Here is a 26,380-nt window from a genome sequence, read left to right as displayed (position 1 = left end):
CATTCTGCTTCTCGGTTGATTAGCTCACTGATGAGTGAGAAGACAGGGTTCTCTTCTCTCTCTCCCTCACACTTTTTTTTTTAATATATACATGACTATTACCAACTTCTATACCCGCTCATGCAGCAAAGTGGTGAAATATCCTCTTAACACCAGGAAACCTGCAGCAGTCTGTGCATACCGAGGACTGCAACCAGTACTGGCCCAGCATCTTGATTTCAAGGGCTGAGGGAACAAAATGACCCAATTTTATCTGCTACAATGAAATCTCCCTTAACACAAATCCAGGTTAAGGTCAAAGTAAAGCTAGAGGATCAAGATCCAGAGACATGTAGCTGTAATACATAAATCCTCAAATTTCCATTCCAGATTCAAAATTTGCTTTTTCCTGGTGTCCAACCCTCCCCCTGGGATTCATATAGACACAACTCAGCCAGGACATTGACTGCAGTCTCTTCCTAAGGCATTACCTTTCCATTTCATGCCTAGTATTTATCCATGCCTTGGGAGCTTCACCACTTCCAGGCAAAGCCATCTCTTCCCCAGCAAATGAACACAAATGAGTTACAACAATTTTTTGGAACCTTCTTTTTCTTTTGCCTATAAAATAGCCCTCAAATACAACTGTTCTGGGTTTTTTTAAAATCACTTTATACATATATATAAATGCTTTGTAATTAGCTCATAATTGGGACTACACAAAATAATAACCAAATTGGGGATGATAAAGGGATCAGGATTCATAATCCCAAACCCTTGCTTTGAGGGATTCAACAATGATGGAATTCCAAAATTTCTCCATCTGAGCTTTAGTTTTTAGAATTGAGGTTAACTATTTGTTTAAAGTTTTATTGGATACTCAATCAAAAACTCGTGATTTTTTTGGAGAAAAAAAAGTAGAGAGCTATCAATGGGCACCTTCTTAAGAACTGAGATGTCCAAATCATAATGGAGCCTGTCTACGTACAAATTATTTTCTATGGAATATGTAGTTTTCCATCAAAATCTAGGGCCTGCTATGTCCCACATTACAAGAATACACAGTAAGAGCCTCTGACCCAAGCAGCTTACAGTAGGAGATATGCAGAAGTTGAAGAAAGGAAGACTCATTTCCTCCCTTTCAAAGATGAGTACTTAAGACGCAGGAATGCAAAGACCAGCTTCACATATTTAGCCCATGCCAGAGCCAAGCAGGGAACTCTGATACCTTGAATCTCCAATATACCCTTAAGCAAAGGTCCACTCCTCTGCGCAGAGGTTTTGCAGCAAGTAGAACATTCTAAAAAAAAACACGTACATCAAAACCTGCAGCTTCAGATAGCTTCCCAGGCTTCATTAACTGCCTATACATTAACAGAATGCAGCTGAAATTAATTGACTCCCAGTATCAATTGCTTATTTGTCTGTGGAGACTGGTATAAGGAGAATCATTAAAGGGCTGAGGAAACATGATCCTGCGGGTGCTATTTGGCTACCAGAGAAGAGTGCTAGAGACACTGTCATATGCTTGCATTTTCCTCTGCAAATCACACCAGTTGCACATCATCTTGTCTTAAGGGAAGTCACCACATACTTAACAATAATGCATTCAATAGCTGTCATACTTAGTTCAAGAATTTAAGAGTGCTATTCCAGAAAGAATTATTCACCCTAATTCTTTATCTTTTGATTTACAGCTTCAAAATCATAACTTGAATAAGTTATATTGAACATCATATTTCCTCACTTCCACCATGTTTAAGAACAAGCCCCTGCTGAAAAATTGTTTAGCTTCCACTGTTATTAAAATATATATTAAATAGAATGATTTCAAGTGTTCTGTTCCGCGTGATGAATAATGTTTTATTACATCTCAGTGAAGTTGAGAAAGCTGATAATGATTTCACCTCATATTTCAGCAATAAATTGGACTGTCTCTGGAATATGTCTGCATGCCCAAACAACTGGGTAATTTATCACACCCCTCACCATTAAAAATTTACTTTAAAAAACACAACTTACAACTTGATTCAAACTTCTGATCTAGGAATGTACCCTCAAACCTCTATAAAAACCCTTTAAAATACTTCTGGTGTGCTCAGCGTGACAGTTCACTCAACTTCTGCTCAGATTTTGGCTAACCCAGCTCCTGCTAAGGAGACCCTGATGTATGCTAGGAGCAGTGCCATTAGGTCAAAGCCAGAGTAGGCAGACAGGTGGCCAGAAAGAGCTAAAAGTCCATTATGCATCATTATTGCCTGCAAATTGTTGTCTCCTGCAGCCAGTATCTTTTGTCTGGCAGTTTCCTCAGAATCTGCTAACTTAGGGAAATGGTATAAGTCAAACCTCCAAGCTGGAAGGTATAAAGCATCAGCTTACCCAAAAAGCTTATGAAGCTGATCCAACAGCAGCTGGACTGCTGAGGTTTTCCTGCTTCCTGGTATGATACAGGGGATGCCCACACTGTGATGGACGAGGAAGGATGAGCACTCTCACCCCCAGCTAGCTAGCTAAGCCTTTTTTGCTCATAAGTGCATGAATTCAGACTTATGGGTTATAAGGTATGAAACCTTATGACTTGAATGGTGAATAAGTGAATTCATGTGACAGACTAGTCTGAGCAAAAGGGGATTGAGCACCTGTTTGTTGTGTGTGTTTGTTGTATTTCTTAATGAGCTCATGAAATAAAGTTTATAACACAGAGTACGTTGTCCTGTAAATTTGAGAGATTCAAACGGACTGTGACACTTACAGTGATTAAATTCAGGGTATTCAGGGTGGGGAAAAAATAGTATTGCAGTTCGAAGACAACAAGCCAATGTGGTTGGGTTTTTTGCTTTGTGTTTGTTTTTTTTTTTCCTCTAAGAGGGGGATCTGGTGTCAGTGATCTGGCTGTCAGTTATAAGAATAAGTTGGGTGAGAATTCTTATGAGCCAGCCCTATGTGATTTTTTTGCTTCCTAGGTCACATCAAACATACACACCCTATATGCACCAGACCTCAGGTCACATACTAAAGATATCCAGAGATGCCCTGTTCAGCATCAAGGCTGGCAGATCACTGCGTTCTCCATCATTTTCAGTATCTAGCTAGTTTGGAGAGGGAAGGGGAAGGGAAGGGGCAGCCTGCTGAAGAACATCATACTATATCTCCTGAGGACTATGTGATTGCTGCAAAGGCAATTCAATGAAGCACATTTATCACACCCAAAACTTAAGACACGTACCAATCGCACTGTTGAGGGCTTTATGGTCAAGGCCACAGAGCGTTACAGACAATAGAATCAAGTGGCAATAAGCAATAGGTTTTGCTTCTTGCAGGCTGGGTTGCAAGCACAATGGAGCCTGAATTTCACATAGAACATTACATGCTAATCCAGTATTTTTACTACTGTTTCATACCACCTAAGTTCGCAACTTCTTTCTAAACCTCCCCTCCCCCAATAATTTCTGAATGGACCTCCATCTCACTTGGATGAAAGCATACCCATTTCCTCCATAAGGAGCTGATAAAACAAGAGAGGCACCTCACCTCCTGTCATTCATCCTTCTCTATAAAGGGAGACTACATAATTAGCAAAGCAGATACCTATTCATCTATGACTAAAACGAATCCAGCCTTTAGGTTCCCATCAGCATCTTGTCTCCTGGCTACCACAATCTTCTGGTCTTGAAAATTAGAACCAGGATCTCATTGATTCAGTTCAAAACACACCTACTGAGGTCTTCTTTGATCTCTTTTGTTTTATTTGTTCACATCATCCCCCCCTTGCCATTGCAAACACTACTTGTGTTTAACCAGGCGGCTCCTGCACATATCCTACCCTGTAATATGCCAGACACCTTCACATGTGTCATGGGAGGTGGACGTCGGGAGTCAGCAACACTAGCTTACATTGCCTACTGGGTCTGTTACCTCTGTGGAGGTGACACTTGCACTCCTTCAGATTCTGAAACTTAAACCTCTTGCCTAATGGATGCCAGAAAAATAATCACCCTAATAGAAAAAAAAAAAAAGGAAAGAAAGAAAAAGAAATTGCAGGCAACGTTTACATAGAGACTGCTGAGGCTTGTCATATCAAAGAAACCCTTCTCACCTCACTTTTTTGCCACCTGATGCCTTTATCCAATATCTAGTTTATAAGCTCTTTGGTCTGGTACTAATCACAAGGCACAGTGGGGCCTTGAAATACTTAATGCAATAGCACAATAAAATCCCACAACACATTTCCTCTTATTTCATGAGTTTATGCCACACTGACAAGTACCTAATAAGAAAGTTAAAGGTTGCTGCATGGAATTCTTAAGGCAAGCCAAGAGCATGCCGTTACAATATGTCATTCATCATACTAACACCTAGCACTTTCTGGATAAACGTCCAAGTAATTTGATTGTTCAACCATGAACATGGATTGCAGCTCAGATCCTGAGCTAGTATAAATGTAGCTGTAATGAGCCATTTATGCAGCATACTATCTCATCCATCATTCAAAGAATAAGTTTTGCTCTGGAAATTCCAATACCAGCCCCATTTAATTCTGGGGGATATTTGGCCTCTGATTTTGATGATGATACAACCTATATCTGAATGGGAACTATAGTCAAATCTAAGCTCAGTGTGAGCAGATTATCTAGTTTGTAAATTAGTTAAAAACAAGTGTTTAGAACACAACTGGTTTTTTTACTTCATTTGTTAAAAGCTGAATTCACTTAACATTATAATTTCACTCTAAAACAACAACCACAAAAAAAAATTTTGCATGATTACATAATTTTTGTACGATCCATGTGTCGATCTGAATTATTCCGTTTGATTGCACTCAGTTTGCTTACTACTTTCCACTCTGTGCATCCCCCAGTGTTTTCCTAAAAATGAACAATCGTCTTTCCCATCTGCAAGAAACTTTCCAGAGGGAAAAAAAAAAAACTCTTTAGCCCCAGCTATGGTAGATGAAGAATAAAAATCAACAACCTCCTCTAACAGTCAGTCCATTTCTTTCACTGTTGTGTGCTTACACTAGTGAGAAAGACACAAGAGCTGGGATTCACCTAACTTGATATGTGTACAATATACCTACTGGAACCTAAGCTAGATATTATAAACCCATTTTAGTCAGTCAAAGCAATCAAAAATTGATTTACCTGACCTGGTTAGCATCTACCTTAGCATATGAAGACTTGGTCTCCAGACTCTATTGACTATACTGGCTACGTTTCCACTGACTACAACAGGAACCCAGTTACACAGCTTCAGATGCAGACATGTTAGGTGAAACGAATTCTATCCTACTTAACTGCTGGAAACAAAGAGCTATAGCTTGACAACGGACAAAATGAGTATCAGCTCCATGCTACAGCCAGGGAAACTGCAAGCCAGCCACATCTCATCACCTGAAAGTTGGCAGGCAACTTGGACATTGTCTGATGATGCACAGAAAAGGCAAGAACTATGCAATGACATCGCCAAGCAAACTTTGAACCCAACAACCGAACCCTAAATCAATGTAAATGCAGAAATAAATGGTTACTTTAAGGCATTTGGAGGCAAGGAGTGGTGATAAATTTAGCTTAATCTCGGACAATGTATTTTCTGGGCACAACTCAAAGTATATGCATTAATCTTAGGGCTGCTCAAGGGAAAAACTGATCCATTTTTGAGGGGACTTTTTAGTGTTCACTCTCTGAAGGGCTGGGTAACTGCTTCTTCTGTTTCTAAAAACACTTCCTCTTTGCTGACTTTTATCTAGTGACAACTTTCCCAACAAAGCAAGACAGGTTTCAGAGAAACTTGATGCCTCTGGACTCCTTGACCTTTGTAAAACTTCTACACGCAGTAGAGAAACAGTACAGTGTGGTATCAGTACCTGATCTCCTTCTATTGATAAACACATATTGGGTGTCCACACTGACATTTCATCTGCTGATTATTATTCAAATGATCTTGACATTTCGACTTCCTGCAGACTGAACTGGCCAGCCCCACTTACGGGAGGCTCCAGCTCTTCATTCTCTGAATGTTCTCAGAGGGCGCTGCTGGAAAAGATCTACATCAGTGTTAGGTTCCACCTTGGTTTTCTTCCATTCCTCCCCATGTCCCGCAACAGTAAAAGTCCTACTGCATGCTGAGGTTTACAGTTCTCAAGAAACTCTATTGGAGGAGGGTTTTTTTAAAGCAACAGGTTAAAGAATCAGCAAGCGCTGTAAGCATTCAATCTAATCTCATGCATAGGGGCTGCCCACTGGATGACAATCCTTCAGAGCTCAAACATGACACGATCCCAATTTTTTTAAGCCAACTTTTAGTTATAGGAAGAGAGTGTGACAAGAACATGGAAACAAAATGCTGCATGTAATTATTGTAGTCAATTCTAAAAGCTCTGATATTTTGAAAACAGATGAGAGCTAAAGAGTTTTGTGGTAACTGTCATCCAACAGAAAATATTTATGCAAAGGCTTTACAATCATGAAAACAAGATTAATAATGGAAGGGGGAATGGTGTCATTATCAAATTGTATTTGGACCTTGCGCCACCAGAAGTAATGAACTGACATTAGCAATCCATGAACTGAATCATATCCAGCTCATTTTGTGGCTCCCAGAAGAGAGTCATTGCAAGTGATGAGAATAATTTTTCAATGACTGCACACTAGATCAATATATTAGCAAAGAACTTAGCTTTCAAAGCTAAAGCATCACTTAATTTTCCTATTTTAACACAGTAAAACTTTACAAGGCCATAAAATCAATACGGCGCGATCTCACTTCCTCCCTGTTTTTCAAAACTTCTAAGAGCAGCGAAGTGGCAGCTGTATCAATGAGCTTTGGCAGGGCTTGAAATTAAGGTGATATAGTCATTTGATAGCAAGATAAGGAAGGCATTACAAACAACAAGCAAATTTGCTAGCAGACAAGAAGTTATGGGGTATGAGCGCATACTGGAACGTTGTGGGCACGGTAAGATTTCACACGTGTCTTGCTGAGGCCCATGGTCACGCTACAGGCCTGCATGTCACCCGGGCGGGCAGCGCTTGCCCTGGCCAGCCTCAGCGCCGGGGCTGGTTTCACCACAAGCACGAAGCCGTCCAGACATCTCTCCTGAATACTGTACGCGCTTCCCTTACCCAGAAACTCACAGAAAAAAAAAACCAGCAAAAAAAACCCCAAAAGTAGAAACCAGCAGGATTCATCCAGGGGCCTGAACGAGAGAGCCCAGGGGACAGTGCCAGTACCAGCCCGCACGCCCCCCGGGGCCGAGATCTCCCCGGCCCCGAGCAGCCCCGCTCCCAGGCCGCGCACCCCAGCCACGCCTGCCCGCCGCGCAGCTGCCTGGAGCGCCCGTCCCAACACAGCGGCTGCCGGCGGCGGCGGGAGGCACCGGCCCGGCCCGGCCCGGCCCGGCCCGCCCGCCGCGCCACCCTCCGGGGGCCGCTCCGCCATGTCGGGGGGGCCGGGCCGCCCCGAAGCCCCTTGGCGGGGCGGGGCCGCGGGGCAGCGCGGCTCCCGCCGCGGCGGCTCCCTGGGGAGCGGGGCTACACAGCGGCGGCGGAGCCGCCAGTCAGCCACCGGCCCCGGGACCCCCCCTCCTGCCCTGCCCACCGCTCCCGGGCCGGGGATTACCCGAAGCGAACCCTCCGGTCCCCGCAGAACCAGGCCCGCCGAGGGGGCTGGGGCCGCGCCACCTCCGGCGACCGTGCCTCGGATTCGCCCTCCTCCTCCTCCTCCGGACTGCCCCGGCCCGGCCCGGCCGCAGTCCCGCCTCGGGGTCAGCGGCGGATGAGCGGTTTGCCCCGCTAATCCCCCGCAAGCGCCGGCAAAGTCGGGAGGGCTCGGCCCGCCCCGGGCAGGGCGCGGCGGGGGGCGCCGGGGCGGCCCGGCCTCCCCTCCCGGCTGGTAAACGGGCGGTTGCCGAGAGTGCAGCCGAGCCGCCCCGGCCCGGATGGGCCGAACCAACCTGGGATCCAGGCCGACCGCGTCCAGAGCGGGGTCACAGCCGCCGGGCCCTGCTCCACCCAACGGGGGATTACGCCGCACCTGTCGGCCACGGAGCATCCAGGGAGGCCGTGGACTTAGTGCGGGAGAACTGCGAATCGTGGCCCTGGGGCTGCCGATGGCCGCGCTGCCTTGCATAAACCTAATGGACTTACCTGGTCTGCTAAAAATAATTGAGACCTGGTGCGTGCAGAGAGATCACGTTATTACCCATTGCAGAGAGGTCACTACACAGCAGCAGCACAAGATAAGTATAATACATGATAGCAGGGTGAAGTTGCAAGACAAAGTACTCAAAAGTTGGGAAATGGATTAATTATGATTCTTAGATTTTCTTTGGAGGACCCCTGCCACATCCACTGCAAAGAAGCAGCCAAGCTTAATCAGCTCCAGGGAACGTGTGACTCCACCGGAGACTTCTGCTGTCACGTTGAGTTTGTCTCCTTCCATTTTTCTAATAACATTTGAACCTGGTTTTTGTTTTCAGACAGGTCTGACACTAGGGGAGTTGTTTCAGAGCTATCCATGTTCTGCGTCTTTCACAAAAGCAGAGACCAGGTAGTCCATGGATGGCCTTGCCATGTGAATATATCCATGATGGGAAAGGCTGCTTATCCCATCTCAGACATCAAAGAAATCACGTGGACAAGAAGCTTTGTAAAATTCCTCACTGTGGGAAAATCATCAATAGAAACTTCTATATTCTTAAACCCCAAAGCTAAACAGCCATGAGCCAGATATTTGTAAGGACAAGAGGCCTCCTTAATTCCCTTCATGAAAGCACTACTTCTTTACTGTATAAAAATTATTAACATTTTTAGACTGTGTGCAGCATTATGCACATAGGAATTTATGAGGGAAAGTTTAAGGTGCCATATAGTCTTTATTAACTCCTTTCATTGCTGGCTGCTCTGTCCCTTCATAACCTCTCCTCCTCCCCTGGTTGAGACCCTATAAAAATACAAAATGAGTTTCCCAGTTTTATAATCCCATTTTACTAATAGGGATTGGAAGCAGTAGCTGAATAGGGCCTCAGTTGTAAAAACATCCATATCTTTTAGGCTTGAATCGCTACATGAGTGGCATTTGTGAAAGCTTCCCCCTGCCCAAGCAAAGCTCCCATTGATTTTAGTTGTGCTTATGAATACCTAGCACCCACTGTCTTTAGGCTGTGTCTGGCTGGATGGCAGGTCACATGCAGAAGCATGACAGTCTAATCCTCCGATCATGCAGAAGCCTGACCAGAGTGCACGATGAAAAAAGGCTAAAAGCCTCTCAGCGGAAAGCTAGGTACAAAAAGGGGATGGTGCACACTCACACCACTACTCCCAGACAGAGCTGGCATGCATCCGAGGCCTGGAGCAAGGAGCTGAGAAGTGCTTAGACACAGCCTTAGGAGCCAGAAAAGAGAATAACTTCAGCGATTGGTACGTATGTTCCCTTCCACTCCTCGCGGTGCTGTTTGAAAACAAAACCACTGCTGCCCACCTTGTCTGCGTCTCGATATCTGTGTGTCAGAGCCACTGTCCCTTAGCTCTGAAGGCCTGAAATTCCCTGTAAGCACTCCCTCTTTTGTCAAAGGGGCCTCAAAGGCAAAAATCCGTGATGTGACTCAGCTAACTAAATCCACTTGGAGTGTTGTACACACTTTGGTCTTCTGCGTTAATTAATTATTCAGGTGAACTGGTCTGTGAAACTCCCCATAACTAGTATCTGTTTCATTTAGATGATCCTGAATGATGTGTAGGTAATGACAGCTGCAGAAAGGATCCTAGTTTAAACCAGTAAAAGTCACAACCGACCTCTGAGGCCTATAAAGGTAGGCACTGTTCAAACAAACAAGGAGTTTCAGCCTTTAGTGAATGACAAGCTACATGTCAAATAGACGGTGATTGTGCTGGAAAACTTAGGCATGAGGTGATTAAGTGAGTGTCATGCGGCCTAGCCACACTTCTCCTTTCCCTTTATTTCACTCTTTCATGTTCTTCTTTCTCCAGCTAAATATGCCTTGGCTTTTGCCCCTCTTCTTCCCAAACATTTATGGCTTTGCTTTTCTCTAGGAAGCCTTCCAGATGAGATTTCAAAGTTCCTGAATGAATGTGGGTATATGCTCCCTCTCCCCCAAAATAAATTTGAAATAATTAAGGGTAAGTATTATGTATTGACAATATCTAGATATATATTAAAAGATAAATTGTGATTATCTCCAGCTGTACCTGGTATGAGGTTAAGTTGTGCTTAATGCCACGAGACAGCATATATACTACACTATCTTTTTAACAGGTTGCTGTTAGATGGTTTCAGACTCTCTCCTTGCCTTTTAACGTAGTTTTTAACTTCATTAGAAATATTGTGGGTGTAAGTCTGAAAATTATTTTTAAAGTACTATATAAGAAATGTGAAAGCAGTGTGAACAGACACCCTTTCAGAGCATCTTCAACATTAGATCACACTAGAAAATTGCTTATAGAATAAGTCTTATTCTTCATTGTAATAGAATGGACCAGAAGCATACATAAGTAGAATAGACCTCTTTTACTTCAGAAATGATAAACTTAGCCTTTACGTTCCTAGAAGCTTCTAATAACAAAAAGAAAAAAAGATGCTCTTGTGATTAAGGCATCAAATTAAGACTGTAATTTGTTTAATAAATTTTTTCTTGTATTGTGAAAGTCCTTACTACATCCAATTAAAGTCAGGATCCTGCTGCGCTGGATGCTGTGGACCCCCCTACAAAAGGAGGTCCTCCTGCTGTTGGGCAGAGCTCAGCCATGGAGGGCTTGTGGGACCTAAGGCACATGTTCCCTTTTTTCATCTATTGTCTTGTATTTATAATTGAGCTTTTCATACTATTCTACCCATGAGGAGGTCTTTTGATGGCTAATTATGTACATATGCAAATAAGAAGTGATGCACAAAAAGATCAGCAGATACATAAATGATAACTTAAGAAAATAAACAAGCACATTTAACTAGCAGAAGAGAGACCACCACTATAAGAGTTCAAGAACTTACCTCTCTGGGGAACTGCTTTTTGACCTCTCTGGCTGCTTAACTGAGCACAGTCTGGAGCAAATATGAGGAACTCCTCCCCTTTTGGTGTTTATTACAGAGAAACAATACTTCCTGCGACACCTGAGTAAATATCCTCTAGGAAAACCACCACATAGTTTATCTACAGCTAGCTTACTATTCCTTTGATCATAAATACCATCCACCATAATGAATTACCAAGCATGCCCAAAAGCATGAGTTATTTATTGAATGCATAGATGTCTCTGAAGCAACCCCGAGCTTTGCCAGATACTTTCTTTAGTTGATCAAAAGAGCTCCGTAACCCCTTTTGAAGGTCTTAGATGCGTGATCCTTGTAATCACATTTAAGGGGCTGGTTAGCTCAAGAGATTGTTAATAGGATACACAACCTTTCACATCCAACCCAGATCATCAGTGCAGATGAAAAGTTGTGACTATTTAACAGCTCTTTCATGTCCTGTGACTTAACCCAGTTCCTAAAGGAGAAATGTTTGTATTACTTTAAATTTACATAATGTGGTTTTCAGGCTTTTTTAACTGCACGTGTAATACAGAACATTTGACAAACAAGAAAATAATTTAACAGCTCTGTGGTAATTAATGAATCCAATTAAAACTGCAATCAAAAGAATTTCAAAATTCCCACTCCAAAACTATCTCCACAGTCTCAACAAGCCCATAAGCACAGGTGAGGGTTATAGTAATCAAAAAGCAGGAATTGCTGGAAAGTAGAAGGGATTTAGAAAACTGTCAGTTCTTCACTAAAATTTCATTGTGTCAGCCCGTCATTAGACCCAGGAGTTGCACATCTAGCACGGAAGTATTGGCTTTGAGTGGTTATAGCCTAACTCACACTTATTGATTCATATCCAGTAGGGGAAAAAAAATACAATTTCAACATATCCAAGGCATTGTGTTGAAATTTCACAACTGTTTATACTTCACAGGGTTTGAGGTGGCAAAGTTTTAGGGTTTTGCAGGTATTATTTTCCATCTAAGAAAGTTCTAAGTCAGAGCCAATTTGAACTCATGTCTCAAACTCAATTTTTAAAAAATGCTCTGAATTATTTTTTTTAATAAAATATCAGGAAAAGAGGTATTGGAAGATTTGGAATATAAAACCTTCCACAGTTCTAAAAAATAACGGGAGAGAAGGTCAGGGGCCAAATGATAACTGCAGAGAAAATTGATGCTACAAAATGGCTTGTAGTGTCAGCAGCTACTTAGAGAGTACACTGATCCCTTCCTTGGAACACACTGATCACCAAAATAACCTTAAAGGATTTTGCTTACGTGCAGTGATGTGAACTAGTAAGACGGCGGCGGGACATGTGAGGATTGCTGCTCTCTGCATACCTGGGTGTAACGTGAAGTGCCAATCTTGAAAACATGCAGGTAAAGATTTGGGGCTGTAGTACTGCCATTTCCAAATGTGCACAACAGATCCCTCAGAGTCATGAAGCTGGCTTGAAAATTGTGGGGTTAAAAAACTAAACTAAGCAATAAACACCAGTCATGTGGTAATATTGGTCATGTGGGTCATGTTGTTAATACAGCAATTCCCCTACTAACTGCTTAGAGGTTTCAGGTTTGGCACTTTATTTTTTTTTGCAAAATATTTTTGAATCAGTTGTACAGAGGGTCTCATTTATATGCTGGAGTAGCAGCGGCTATGTTATGCACAATCCAAGTGAACAAAAGTATATAATATATAAACTGTGTATTTCTTTACAGCTGTATTTCTTCACAGTCCCTGAAGGTTTAGGTAATCAGCACTCTGGCATTAAGAAAAATACCCATTAAACAAATATCACCATGAACTTTACTAAACACAAATGTACTTTTTTATATAAGTAGGACTGTCAACTAATGAAGTATAAACAGCATCAATGTATTGATAATTCAAGCAGTTAAATTGATGTTTGGTATATACATCTAGTTATCTGTGCTGTTCTGGTATGTACTTACAGGAGAGTTGAAAAGACCTTCAACTAAAAAAAAAAAACCCCAGCAGAATCTTTCTATAAGATTTTTTATCCTTTAATTCCACTCTGAATTAAAATAAGACCTAAACCCCAGAAGCTATTCAGTGTAGAAGCTCCTACATAATATATACCTGTACAGCATCCAGTCTCTGAGTTCATTGCATTCCCGGTGCTGCCATTTAACCATGTTTATTAATGGGGCAAATAGAGGTCTTTTCATATCAGGTGATAAAAGAAGGCTCAGTGTTGAGCAAGTGTGTCTTTTCTTCTGCCTCTGAAGGGGTCACAGCGCACAAATGGAAGTGTCAGCCAGGAATGATAGATGGCATTTTGTATGAGTGAAAAGGAGAGGGAATCAGTTTTGTTCAGTAGCCAGAGCACATACATTTCTGTACAGAAAGTGGCACCTGGGATCTGCCTGACCAGTACGTCTCCAAATCACTTGCTCACTTTTCTTCTACTTGACATGATTTTTTCAATCAGCCTTGGCTAGTGACAAAAGATTCTCCATGTTCACAGTTCCCACAAACATCCATCACAGTTCTTCAAAGTTAAATTTCAGGCACTAAAGACATTGTGGTTTACATAACACCAACTTCTCTCAAGACTGAATCAGTTCCAGTAGCCTTGGCAAGAGTCACAGGGCACCAGCTCCTTAATCTGCGGATTAACTGGATGTTGAGGTTACCATTTGGAAAAATTAAGCTTCTGATCCTCGTAATATATAAGGAACTGTAAAATTTAATCTAAATATTCAGGAGCGAGATGGAAAAGAACAATAACCTAAGAAATTTCACGAGTTTTATTTTACTATGCGTTCTTTTTTAATACCATATTTTTTAAAGCCAATACCATGATTTTGAAGGGATATGACTTGTGAGGTTTGCAAATTTGAGGCTGGAAGTACTCAAATTACTATTCTTGCACAATTTCAAGTTTGGAATATCACATAATATGCAGAATACTTCCAATGGATACACAGAATGTCTCAAGTCTTCTTTGTTCTGCTCATTTTTTTCCTATTTTACACTGTTTCAGACATATCAGGAGCTTGCTGTCAGGCTAGATCTTCCTCCCCTTGGAGCCAGAGGTAGCAAGCACATTGCCAGACTTCACACACTTCACAAATCCACACTTCATTAATCCCAAACAGTTGCAAAATAACAAACAAATTAAAAAACCTTAGAAAATAATCTTTTTCTTTTAGGCACAGTAAAAAAGAGACAGGTTGGTTTTATCACACTAGCCCCAAATGAAGAACGACAGCATAATCTGAGAATAACCTAAACAGTTTGTTTTGAAGTTTTTCTCCATTATTCTGCTGGTACTATTACGAATTCCTCAGTCTCCTAATCCAGACGGACGCCACAAATGAGTCTTATAAACAGTTTCCTATTTGTGAGCCTGTCATTAATCTCTGAGGATGTTCCAAAGATAGCCCTCGGAGGATTTGGATTTGTCGTCTTCTTTTTCTTTTTAATCCAGTTAGGGAGCATAGCAAACAGTGACACAAACAGGATTACATTTTGAAGGGGCCCATGCCTGGTTATGCGAGCGGCACACAGACATGCTCAGCTCTGCAGCTTGCTCTCTTCCTGACTGCTCCTCCTCCTCCTTTCTGCTTGATTGTAAACACATTTGAAAAAACTTACTTATTTTGGAAAAATTGCAGATTTAAAAAAAAAAGAAGAAAGAAAAAGGAGGGAAGCTGTGTGCCATCCTGATTTTTAGTCTCTTGTCTGTCCCTATTACCATACTTGTGTCCCAGTGCTCTACCAGTTAACCGTATGTAGCATTTCCAACACTTCATTCTCCTGAATGATGGGACAGCCTTGTCTCGGCTGTTAGCAGGAACGGAGGCAATTCTTCTCCGCTCCCACAGAGTAATTCCAGCATTTCTCTGGTGACAGTTTCTTTAGAGCCAAATTGTCATGAGGACTTTTCCGGGTAACAAGCACTCTTTGAAATAAAAACACTGATTTTTAACCTCTGAGGGTAATTTAAACACTGAACTGAAGTATGAAAGGCCCCAGTATATTACCCATCTCAGAATACCTTTGAATCAAGGCAAAGAATTTAAAACAATGAAAGGCTGTTAAAACATCAAGAATTCTGTGTTCCTGGAAGTATTAATTGCATATTGATTTTGGCAACTGATGTGCTAAATGGTCCCAATTTACTCTATCGATGACCATCTCTCTCCATTATTTGTAAGTCCTCCAATTTCTCCCATTAGCTGCAAACAGTCAGAAAATATTTTTGCTTCCCAGCTATTGTCAGGAAAAAATTCTTTAGGACCAAGACTGATTGATACAGACTTCCATTAGAAACATACCTGGTTTAGAATGGTTTTTAATTTCATGTTAGATTTTGAGACCTACAAGTAGCCAGTTTCCAATCTGTCCAATGGTGATGGACTGATTTTATAGATTCTTAGGACTAATATAAGCTATCTAGAATGACTGGCTTTGGTATTTCATATAAGCTGCTATAGTTAGCAAGAAGATACCTGATAATATATTCTGTCAAAAACACTCATAAGGCAAACAAGATAAACTTAATAACCCCGCCATGTTTTTCCGACTAGAGTCCCAGTTCTCAAATGCGTCTTATCTGTGCTATGTTATGGCTGGTGTTATAAAAAATTAAAATAAATGTCACAGAATGCATTTTATAAGTTTATATGTAATTTCTACATGAGGTAGTACTGTTTTTGTTGCCCATATATATATACTTACACCTCAGATGGTATCTGACATGGTTTAATATGATCTCTAAGTGACAGCAACATGGCAACGTAAATTGTCTGGAGTAAAGAAAATTATTGAGTGAGCTCTGAAGGTTTCAATAAACAAGATTTAAATTAAATCAAAAAGCCAACATTCAAAACCCCAAAGCCAACAGTCAAAACCCCCTTGTTTTCTCCTTTACATTATCTAGATAGCAAAGGAGACTGTACTGTGTTTGTTAAATAATATACCTTTGCAAAGCTGAGGTAAACTTATCTGGCTGTTCTTTAAAACATTTAAGTTGCAATTAGTGTAATGGTCCAGCAGTTACTGTGTCTAGCTGCTCTTCAGTGCCAGAATTAGATCTTTAGTTTGCCTATTAAAACTGCTTTTTAAAAAGGATTGCTAAGCAAAACTGCAGAGGAGCCATGTGGACGGTTTCAGTCCTGGAGATGAAAATGGTCTTTATGAAGGTGCTCTAAGATACAGGTTGAGGGGCATAAACTTTACTCCTCAAACTCAGCAGCCTTTGCAGCTGCTAATGCTGAACTGTCTCTGAGGAATGGATCATGCAAAGTGAAATTTAATTTCATTCCACCCTAAACTTTGGGCATCATGTAGGTGACAGGCTTTCCTTTACAGAGTCCTGTGTGAAATGGACTTTGAACTAGTTTTCACACCAGAGCACAGCGTCTCAAGGGATAAGAGAATGAGGCTGGAAATGTCTTGCTGGAAGTAGAGGTAGGGCTGTTTCACCCACTGCTACAAAGCGAGGCGCCGAGAAGAACGGCTTTTCCCAAGACGTGGTCTGGCCTCACTCCCGGGCAATCTTAAGCATAGCCTGTCTTAGTGACTGTTTTTGACATAATAAAGTTCTCTTCCTCTAAGCTATATGTACTATATATAATAATTTGTAATAACTAATGCTATTTCCACCTCCCTCACCTGTCCTTACAGAGTTGTGAACCCACAAACACACTATTTGGAAAGAGCAGACGAATTCTCATTTCAGATGTCAAGCCAGTCCCAAATTAAGAATTAGGATGGGGTATTTTATATGGGGTCGGCTTAGCCCACCCTTGCCTGTTACAGTGCTTCCCATACCTTTCCTTGATGGAGCCGAAATTGCTCACTGCTGAAGACCTGATGCTGGACCGGGTAGCCCACAGATTTGGTTCACAGCTGTGGAAATTCGGTGTTCCCACTGCAGCCACTTGGCCTCGGGATTAAGGTGTTTTCCTGTCCTGTTGTTGTTGCCTGCCACGATCTCCTATGGAGAACATCCTCAGCACAAGCCAAGACTGTGTCCTTTTTCTCTTTTTTCTAAAACACACTAGTTAATCATTGCTTTCACACACAATAGAGGCAACAATGTAGTTTTTGATTGTTTTGCTAAGCCGTGCGGAGGTCAGGGCTGCTGCTGCTTTCCTGTGTGCACTGCCATCCTCAATCAGCCTGTCTAATACAGAAGAGGTTGTTTTTTCCCGCAGATGGTTTTGTGTCCTGAGGTTCTAGCTTTGATTGCAGCAACTGCCTTACTTAGCAGGCACCACAGGACGCAAAGGGAGAGAGAAATCAGAACAGCGGGGGGAGGCTAGCACTCGCCGCAGAGGCACAGCAAAGAGCAGGGCCACCCACTGCCTCCCCTGCTTGCATCTGACAATTGAGCTCGGATTTCTACCTTCAGTTCTGCTTGAATCCAAAGAAAGGAGTTGTGTGTAGCAAGTAGAAAATTGCCTACAAACTTTCCACAAATACAAACAAATTACTTTTTTTTTTTAAAAAGGGACTGCAGCTTAGGAAAGATTCAAAATCTTATCCGCATATCTTGTCACGCAATGCAAACTTCCGGACTGCTCCTTTTGTAAGTCCTCAAAGGAGCGTGAGTGTGATTTTCTGCTGCCAGGACCTGTCTGACTCGAAAAGAAACTCTCAAATTCATTATATGAAGGCTACGTCATCTGGCTTAATGTTCAGAACGTTACTGCATGCAAGTAACAAACAGCTAATTACTATATTTGTATGGGGGAGTTCAATATGGCACCATCTTCTAGCTGGGGAGCAGATGCGGTTTCTGATTATCAGCTGCACCTATTAAGATTTAAATTCCTAACCCCAATCTTATACAAGGTAACAGTAATACTTGTGTTGGTTTGGCATGGGCTAGGACTGACCCCTGACAAGCAATATTTTTAAATGAAATTCAGTTATTTCCCTTGCTGCCTATTTAGATACATGACAACAATAAGGAGCAATACTTTACATTTTGTGGCACTTTTTATTCCTAGGATTTCTGAATATGCCACAATCTACATGCACATCATCAGCCCATTGCCAAACGTGCTGCAGTAGGCAGTGGAGATCTCCATGCTCGCAGACAGCAGGCAAGATTTCAATTCTGAAATCTGATACAGAAGACCCGCTGCACAGAAAGCAACAGGGCACCTCAGATGGCCGTCTCAGAAGGAGCAGGGCGCGGGGTATGATGTGTTTTGCACCTGTTATGCAACAGAGAACAATTTGCCAATTAATTCAGGTAGTGTTAGAGAGAAGAGATAACATGTCTTGGATTTCCTGCTCTTAATTTATTGAACAGCCAGGCCCTTGGGACTAATAAAAAGTATTTCATCAGCCTGCAGGAAGTTTACAGTTTCTGATATAATAGAAAAATACCATCTTTCAGAATGGCAAAGTATCATTAACTGATGCAGGGCTTGCATAACGAGCATCTCTGATGGTCTATTCAAATAAATGTTCTACCTTACCTTTAAACTGTACTCCCTGATTGGCAAAATGATAAACAACAAGGTACATGGGGTGAAGTCCTTACTCCTTTCTTACCCCTCTTTCTTTACAGAGACCAGCCATGAGAAAACAAGGTAGGAAATAACTTTTCCATCGCTTTCTCCTGGCACATAGGTGATAGGAGACTTTAATTTCCTAGGCACTTCTTACACGGGACTGTGTCCTAGGACCTAGGCGACAATCTGTGCTGGCTTAGGTCCTAAACCACTACTGAGGGAATATGAATATAGAGGACTCCATTACTTTGTGTGTTTACTTAGGAAATAACTGAGGAAATAACTCATAAAAGAGAAACTCTCTAGTTTCTTTCTCTCTACAGCTTCATTAATACAAATTGGAAGAACAGGTAACACAACAGAAAGTCTTTTGGCTTGACAGCAAATTCCCAGAATCTTCTCACTTTCAAACTAATAAATAAATCAAATGTTCCTTATTCATGAAGATGGCAGTACCATCTTACAATGCTTGCTCTGATGCCAGGTGCAGTTTAACTAAGACAGAAGGTCTTATTTTTTTTTCACTTAGAGGCAGAGTACTTACTGAGGTACTGGCTGCTCTAAAAGTGCTAACATTTTTCTGCAAAACGGCATTTAAAAATGAGTCAATGCTGAGTTAATATTCTTCAAAGAACTGTTTGTTTAACTAATTCTAGTTTATACCATATTTATCGAGCCTGTCAGTTGGAAGGCCTGTACCTAAGCTCGGATGATTATGCATCTCCTGATTTGTAGTCTTCTTGTGCAGGTATGCTAAGATGGATTTATCAAGGAACTCGTGGAGTTATGATCAGTTAAAACTCCTCTTAGTGGATGCATTATCTCTTTTCCTGTCTTTTCAGAATAGGCAGCTCTGTCTTCAGTAGTTTAGGGACACATCCCCAGTCTGTAAATATTGTTTCACAATGTGCTGAGGTTCAATCTCAGTTTTATCATGAGATTCAGGACTGAAAACTTCAAATCAAACTGCAGACATGTTGTCTGTTTTCTAGTTGAAGCAGTCGTGCTTTCTTCCACAGAGAGGTGGCTGTATCCTCTGAGCTGAGAGATGTGTAATTCATCCTACAGAAAACTGAGAACTAAACAAAACCTGTTTAGTTTGCAAAGTGGATGATGTGGCAGTCTGTAAAAACCTTCGGTGCTGAAGCACCTGGTGGTGAAGTGCCCCAACACAGACTGAAGTGCTTACAGTCAAAGATGCAGTGACAAATTAGAATTATGTCCGACCTCCAGCCTTCAAACAGCTTCTGGGAAGTCAACGTGATTCATATGGCTTCCAGGCAAACCTCGCCAGCAGTAGCTTGCTTAAGATTCCAGCTGGAGCTGCTCAAAAAATTCATTCCAGCTTCTGTCAACCTTTTCCAAGTCTCTTTCACGTTTGTCACCCTGGGTCAGAGTCTCAGGTTTGTTCTAATCCAGGTCGGTTGCTTTGGATTTCCTTGCCAGCACCTCGCAGACTGCTAACAGGATCAGGGCCTGTGCTTTTGTTCTCTACATAGCTCAAAATACTTTTTCTTCTCATGTATCATATGTTCTGCAGTTTCTAAATCCAACTAGGTAAATTGGGATGATCAATGACATTGATTATAGTTTATACCTTTGCCTTTACAACTTACCTTGAGCAACTTCTTATTCAAGAAGAGAAACAAGAAAGTTACATTAGCTAGGCAGCAGAAACCTTTGTCCCGTTATATATAACACTTAGATGTGTTTTTTATTTTGCTGTCTTTCTATGTTCCATGAAATCTTTCTCAAAGGAGAAAGTTTCACTAAAGTGGTAACGGAACATTTTAATTTACTATTTTCTCCATGTTTACTATTTACTATTCTCTGTATTTACTATTTTTCCATATATCTGGGTTGGGTTTTTTTTTGCTTTAGAACCAGTAGAATGAAGACAAAAATGTGGAAGAGAAAATTCAAGGCTCATTATTTTAGAGAACGCTCCTCAATGTCAAGACAGCTTCACTCTCAGTTCTTCAAGAGGGTGACTTGCAAAGAATGCAACACAACACACTGAGTCCACAATGCCATTTTTATTCATTTCACGCAGGTCTGTAGACAGCGTATGGCTGTCTCCGGAGCAGAATTAGGCCTGCATTGCTATTGAATGACCTGGCTCAGGGTCGTCAAGAGATTTTTGCAAGGAGCTCCTATGAATGCTACTGGGAATGTGACAAATTAATCTCTCATGTACAGATGAGAGAACAAATCCATTCAGTTGCAGAATAAAAATACTGTCAATGTTTGAGGAACTACAGAAACCTGAACCACAGAACAACGACGGCAACAACCAACAACAGAATAATACTTTTGGCTTGTTAGTACCATGCAGTCTAAAATCAGTACAGGTACAAAGATAATGCAGTGTGTCGCTCCACTCTTCCACCTCTGCTGGACTTTTTCTTTGTTGTGTCATATTGGTAAATTACAACAGCATTATTCCAGCTTCTAAGAAAACCTGGGAATGCGTAACATAAATATTTAGCCCATAATCCACATTGTAAGAGCAGAACTGAAAAGAAGACAATATAAAAATGAACAAAAAAGAATTCAAGGAAAAAAATAAAAGCTTTGATTACATTTGCTTTGGTAAAACAAGTAAATTTTATATTCACTTGTTTACACTTTGTTTAAAGTATAAGCAGATATTTACATCATAAATGCATGCATGCTTATTTGTAGTACTCAATGAGTTACTCTTCAGCTATTTTCTGTTTTTATAGTGTGATTTCATAGCTTCTTCCCAATAAATATTATTTGTGTACAGTTGCACTCCTTCAGTCTGAATAAAGCAAAGGTTCTTCTGAAATCCCGCATTTTTACTGTTATCTGGGAACCAGTCCTACACCACTCCACTGTTTAAAAATGGTAACACTAAAAGGGAACATCATAGGGACAACTCTGAGAAAGATTCAAATCTCTTAACTGGTTAGTACAGGACACATAGGTATCTAAACCAAGAAAAAGACAGTAAAATCAAATGTTGGGAGACATCTGAACATACTGCAAGGAGAGATGAGATTCTGGGTCATGGATGTTTAAATGTTTCATATCTACCCTTAAGAGGCAAAAGGTTTGTTGTCCTGTTCTGCCACTTGTATATTCATGAGTAAATTACCATATTATGAGGATGTCTGGTGTGCGATGTGAGCCACCACAAACCTCTCTGTGATGCAGCATGTGCAATGGTGCTGGATGGCTTCAGGAAGGCCATCCTCTCCTGGACATATCTGCCCAGTGAAGGGGAGCAGGATGTCCTGCCAGGAGTGTCCCTGGCAACGCCTTGCTGTTTATGGGGGGGACATGGGGCCGAACAGGCTCTCAGAGTGGGCCAGACTGGCTGAGGGCACTGCAAGGACCAGCTGCTCCTCAAGTTTCTCCCTACCAGTGCAGTGGGAGCACTTATAAGACATCCTACTGACTAGACAGCAGGACTTGGGAATGCCCTTCAAGGGCCCTGTTTGGATCACTCTGACAGGGCGGCCTCTCTGAAGCCATAGGTGGCCTCCCAGTGGACATGCAACCTTGCCTGATTGACATTCTGGCAGCACTTCTCATTTGAAATGGGGAGTTAACCAACTCAGCTAATTTTGCTGCATACATTTAAATGTCAAAAATAGTGCTGATGCAACAGCATTTGCTAAATATATAAATAATGACTTACTGCTTTAGCCTAATTCAAAGCTAATCAAAAAGGCACTACAAAAGACACCAGCTAAGAAAACGCCTCCTGTAGAGCACTGAAATAAAAGCCACCCCTGTGGAAATCAGTGAGTGCCTTGGTGTTCTGCTTTGATGCTGGCGTGGTGTTGAGTCATGAAGCGCGTTTGAAGAGCTCTGTCCTGCTGTCTGAACTGAGAGCGATGCCAAAGGGGGTGAAGCTCAGACTGGCTCCTCAATGTTTGAGCACCTACCTCATGCAGCCTGTGGATGCCTTGGAGGTCTTTCAAAATGCTGAGGATCCCAGACAGCAAAATCAAGGCATTTCATAGAATCATAGAATGGTTTGGGTTGGAAAGGACCTTAGAGATCATCTAGTTCCAACCCCCATGCCATGGGCAGGGTCACCTTTCGCTACACCAGGTTGCTCAAAGCCCCATCCAACCTGGCCTTGAACACTTCCAGGGATGGGGAATCCACAGCTTCTCTGGGCAACCTGTTCCAGTGCCTCACCACCCTCACAGTGAAGAATTTCTTCCTTATATCTGAATCATCTTTTCTGCCTACATTAAATATCCACTATACTAATCTAAACCTTCTGTAAATGTCTCTCTTCCTTAAAAGAAAGGGATTTACTATATTAGCTCTGGCTGCATTTTTATGAGCCAAGGTAAATGTGAGTTGTTAACACACTCTTCAAGCACTTATTCAGGTTTCCAGGCTTGAAGAATCAAGCTAAGTATGTCAGTAAGAAGTCTGCATACAGCACATACAGCATTGATATCACCGGATCCTAATTCCTCCACTCTGGGTTTAAATTCCCGATGAACCTTGTTCCTGCAAGTCTTGCAGAAAGTAGTTCATGAAGAAAGGCTATATGAAAGGGTATCATAATTTGGCATAAGCATGAAAGATCATATTTAAGGGATCAATCTGTATCTTGATTCCTGTCATACTTAGCTTGTAATTATTTGCTGAAGTGTTAGGATACAAAAGGAAGAAGTCCAGAGGGTCTGTTAGCTCTGCCCTTTCTTTAAATACCCAGCTAAACCATTGCTTCAGTCTGCTCAAACCCCATCCTGGAATCAAAAGTCTACAGCTCTAAGCAACTTTGTAAGTTCATCAAAACTTCTTTTTAACTACTGCTTATAAATAATATAATAATTCTCTTATGAGTAAGAGATGCAGTTTTCCAAATTATATCTGCATATACAAATATAGATGTTTTCTGGTTTGTATACAGGTTGTCCTTCAGAATCAGGACACTGGGTTGGCTTGGACATGGCTTGGCTACATGGAGTTTTGTGGTTCATATCTGGGGCAGAGTACACGCTTGTTCAGTGATTCGTTTTCCCCTATTAAGACTCAGCTTGAAATTCCAATCAATAATAAAATAAAGCAGACCTGCAAACACTCTGATCAGCTCTATCAGATTACCCACTGCACAAACATTTGAGAAGAGTATCCCAAGGGATTTAGCTGTGAAGCTCTATGCAGTAAACTGCTCCAGTAAAATGCTCTGCATTAGAAACAGGTTACAGCTAACACCTGGCAAATGATGCGAAACAGGCTGGGAAGCTGCAATGATCATATGCTAGCACGTGTCTTGTATTTCAAGAAATTACTTCTAGCCACCCACAATATTTTTTTAAGTGAAGTACTAAATGAGCCCATCGTTCAGTAGACCTGTGTGAAATACTTTAACAGTCTAAATGTTCCAGATGAGGCAAGTGTAATAGCAAGTTACAATGCACATACGCACAAGAGAAATTGCTTTAGCCACATCTGAAAGAGAGTTCACTAGTGTAATTCCTGGCAGTTGATTAGTAGTGCACCCCACAACTTGCAGTTCACACCGAGATACACAGAAGATTATCACGGCCAGCTGAAATTACAGGGGGCATTTCACTACAATAGGGCATAATTATGCAAAGAGAAAATGGAAAGTTGAGCCTAATGATCCTTTCTTATGCCAAATGTATATGTGGTAGGAAATCACAGACAGGCAAAGCCAGAGTTCTCCTGGGCTTTCCTGTGCTCCTCCAGGTGCATGGACAGTGCCCACATACCTCTTATTGTTTTATAAAACTAAAGGGACAGTAACATAATGTCCCTAAACCATTCTGAGGCATCACATCAGACAGACAGGGAAGGAGGGATGCTACCTGCTGCCTCTCTGCAGGATCCAGATGTCCTTCACTCAGTCACTAACTCAGCCTGGCCATATTTATGTTAGAACTGATACAGTCACAGCCTATGCAGGCAGGTCTGGAGATCCAGCATGCGCAGCACAGCCGATGCCACAGTTCATAAATAATAACATCATTATTTGTATAAAGTCTCTGAAGGCACCTTTTTCTTCTGTACACTTAAGTAAAAAGTGGCTATGACCACTTAGGTTTTATGGTCACCAGGGGCATGTAATTTTCTCTGTATATTTACCGTTTCCTTTTGTAGCTGTGTTATTCTCCAGAATTGTGAGGTACTTACTGTCAAAAAACGTATATAGCATCATTTCTAGAAACTCATTTCTTTCATGTTGGTCTCAGCTCCCTTTCCACTTTCTGATTCCTGCAAGGTACATCCCATAATGTTCACCAACAGTGAGAGGAAGGAAGAACTTTATGTATCCAGGACAGGAATTACCAGCCCAAACACCTGAGCCCTTAAACTGAAAGCATCAGATGGTACTCGGCTTAGTTCCCCACTCTGGAGGAAACTCTCTTAACCTCAAACATCTGGGCAGCAGTAGACACAGAAGCACTAGGTCTGGCACGTGGCGGCTCGGTCTCTATCTAACACCGCTCCAGTGGCTTCCTGCAGTGCAGCAAACGCTACATAAATGCTTTTGTGTCTGAATCATACTTTTCACAATACTCTACTTCCTTGCAGGGCTTTTGCATTCTCCTTAGCCTTTATGCCCCCATGCTCTGCCTTTCAGACACCTCCTTCCGCTGAGTTGGCTGTGTGGCTCCAAGGGATGGCACAGTCTCCTCTCTCTTCTAGAGGGTTTCCTTGGACCGGGAGGGGAGCTGCCAGGAAGAGGCTGAAGAGCAGCCTTCCACCCTGCTGCCCTTTCTCATGCACTTTCGCAGGAACATGCTAACACACGATAACCAAGGAAGCATTTTAAATAGCTGTGCCACCCATTCCCCCTTTTAAGCTGGAGTTTCTAGATGGGGGTCCACCCCGGCTGGTGTGAGGTGCACTGAAAGGGCTGCGGTGACAGGTGACTACTAGAAAACATTATCGGCTGAATTAGTAGCATTTCCAGACCCGTGAGACAAGAGTGCAGTTTCAACCTGCAGCCTTCAAATGAAGAGAACAAAACTTCACAGGGGGCATGGCAGGCTGCAAAGTGACTGGGCTTCCTCTACATCAAACCCTCTGCTGTTTTCCCAGTGACTGGGAGAGAGAAGAGCCAAGACCTAAAGAACCTTTCCTACAGAGAAAGGCAGCCCTGCTTTAGAAATCACTAGTGCCATTAGGAATCACTTTTCAGACAGGGACCATAGAAACAGTGAGGGAGGTAACAGCCAGCAGTGAGTAGAGAGCAGTGATTTTGTCGGCTTGTTGGTGCCTGCCCTGCCTGCAGCACTACGACGGGAGCCCAGCTCACCCTAGCTCAGTAGGGAGCAATCCCAGCAAATAGCTCAGAAAATCAGTGCTGGTGCTGGGGTTTAATTCCCCTGCAAAAGGGAAAGATTTAAAAAGTAATAAAGCCACAGCCACCCTGCTGCTTGCACCTCCCTGTGATCCCTGCTGCCTGCATCAGCCTTGTGGGTGAGTGGGGAGTGGGAGTTGGGAGCAAGGAACATGGGGGAATGGCCCCCTTTCTACCCATTTTGGGTGAGCTTGTGACCGCAGGAGCTCTGACCCATTTCCAGAGGTTCCTTTAAAAGGTTTGTAGGGGTTATGAGGGTCAATGGGATCAAGCCCCGCTGGAAAGAAGAGTCCTGGAAAGCCGTCAGATTCTGCAGACATGGGGATATGGGAAGACTCATCCTGGGAGGACCGTAAGTTAAACCTTGTTAGTGTCTCTTTTTTTGCACACCTCACTTGTACGGCTTCAAGTCTTTTCTAGGCCTGCCTGGAAGAATCTTTTCAAGTAAAAGAAAATCAGAGCAGCTTAGTAGGCAGACAATTGCTGGGTGCTTATTTCCTCTCCTAAATGAAGTGACTCACTTCTAAGCTTCCAA

The 26,380-nt window shown here is 42.1% G+C and overlaps 1 protein-coding gene across 1 annotated transcript in view; it reads right to left on the bottom strand.

Moving 5' to 3' along the window:
* The window catches only part of MYO3A (myosin IIIA), a 120,386-nt gene extending 112,654 nt beyond the window's left edge, over nt 1-7,732 (bottom strand). Inside the window, exon 1 of the mRNA XM_075143942.1 lies at nt 7,597-7,732. The gene's annotated coding sequence lies outside the window, so the exon portion shown is untranslated. The remainder of the gene's footprint in view (nt 1-7,596) is intronic.
* Between the last annotated feature and the right edge of the window lie 18,648 nt (nt 7,733-26,380).

This window comes from Calonectris borealis, chromosome 2 (genome assembly GCF_964195595.1).
Source record: "Calonectris borealis chromosome 2, bCalBor7.hap1.2, whole genome shotgun sequence".
NCBI lineage: Eukaryota > Metazoa > Chordata > Aves > Procellariiformes > Procellariidae > Calonectris > Calonectris borealis.
Note: the sequence above shows the minus strand (reverse complement) of the source record. Positions and strands in the feature narration are given on the sequence as shown.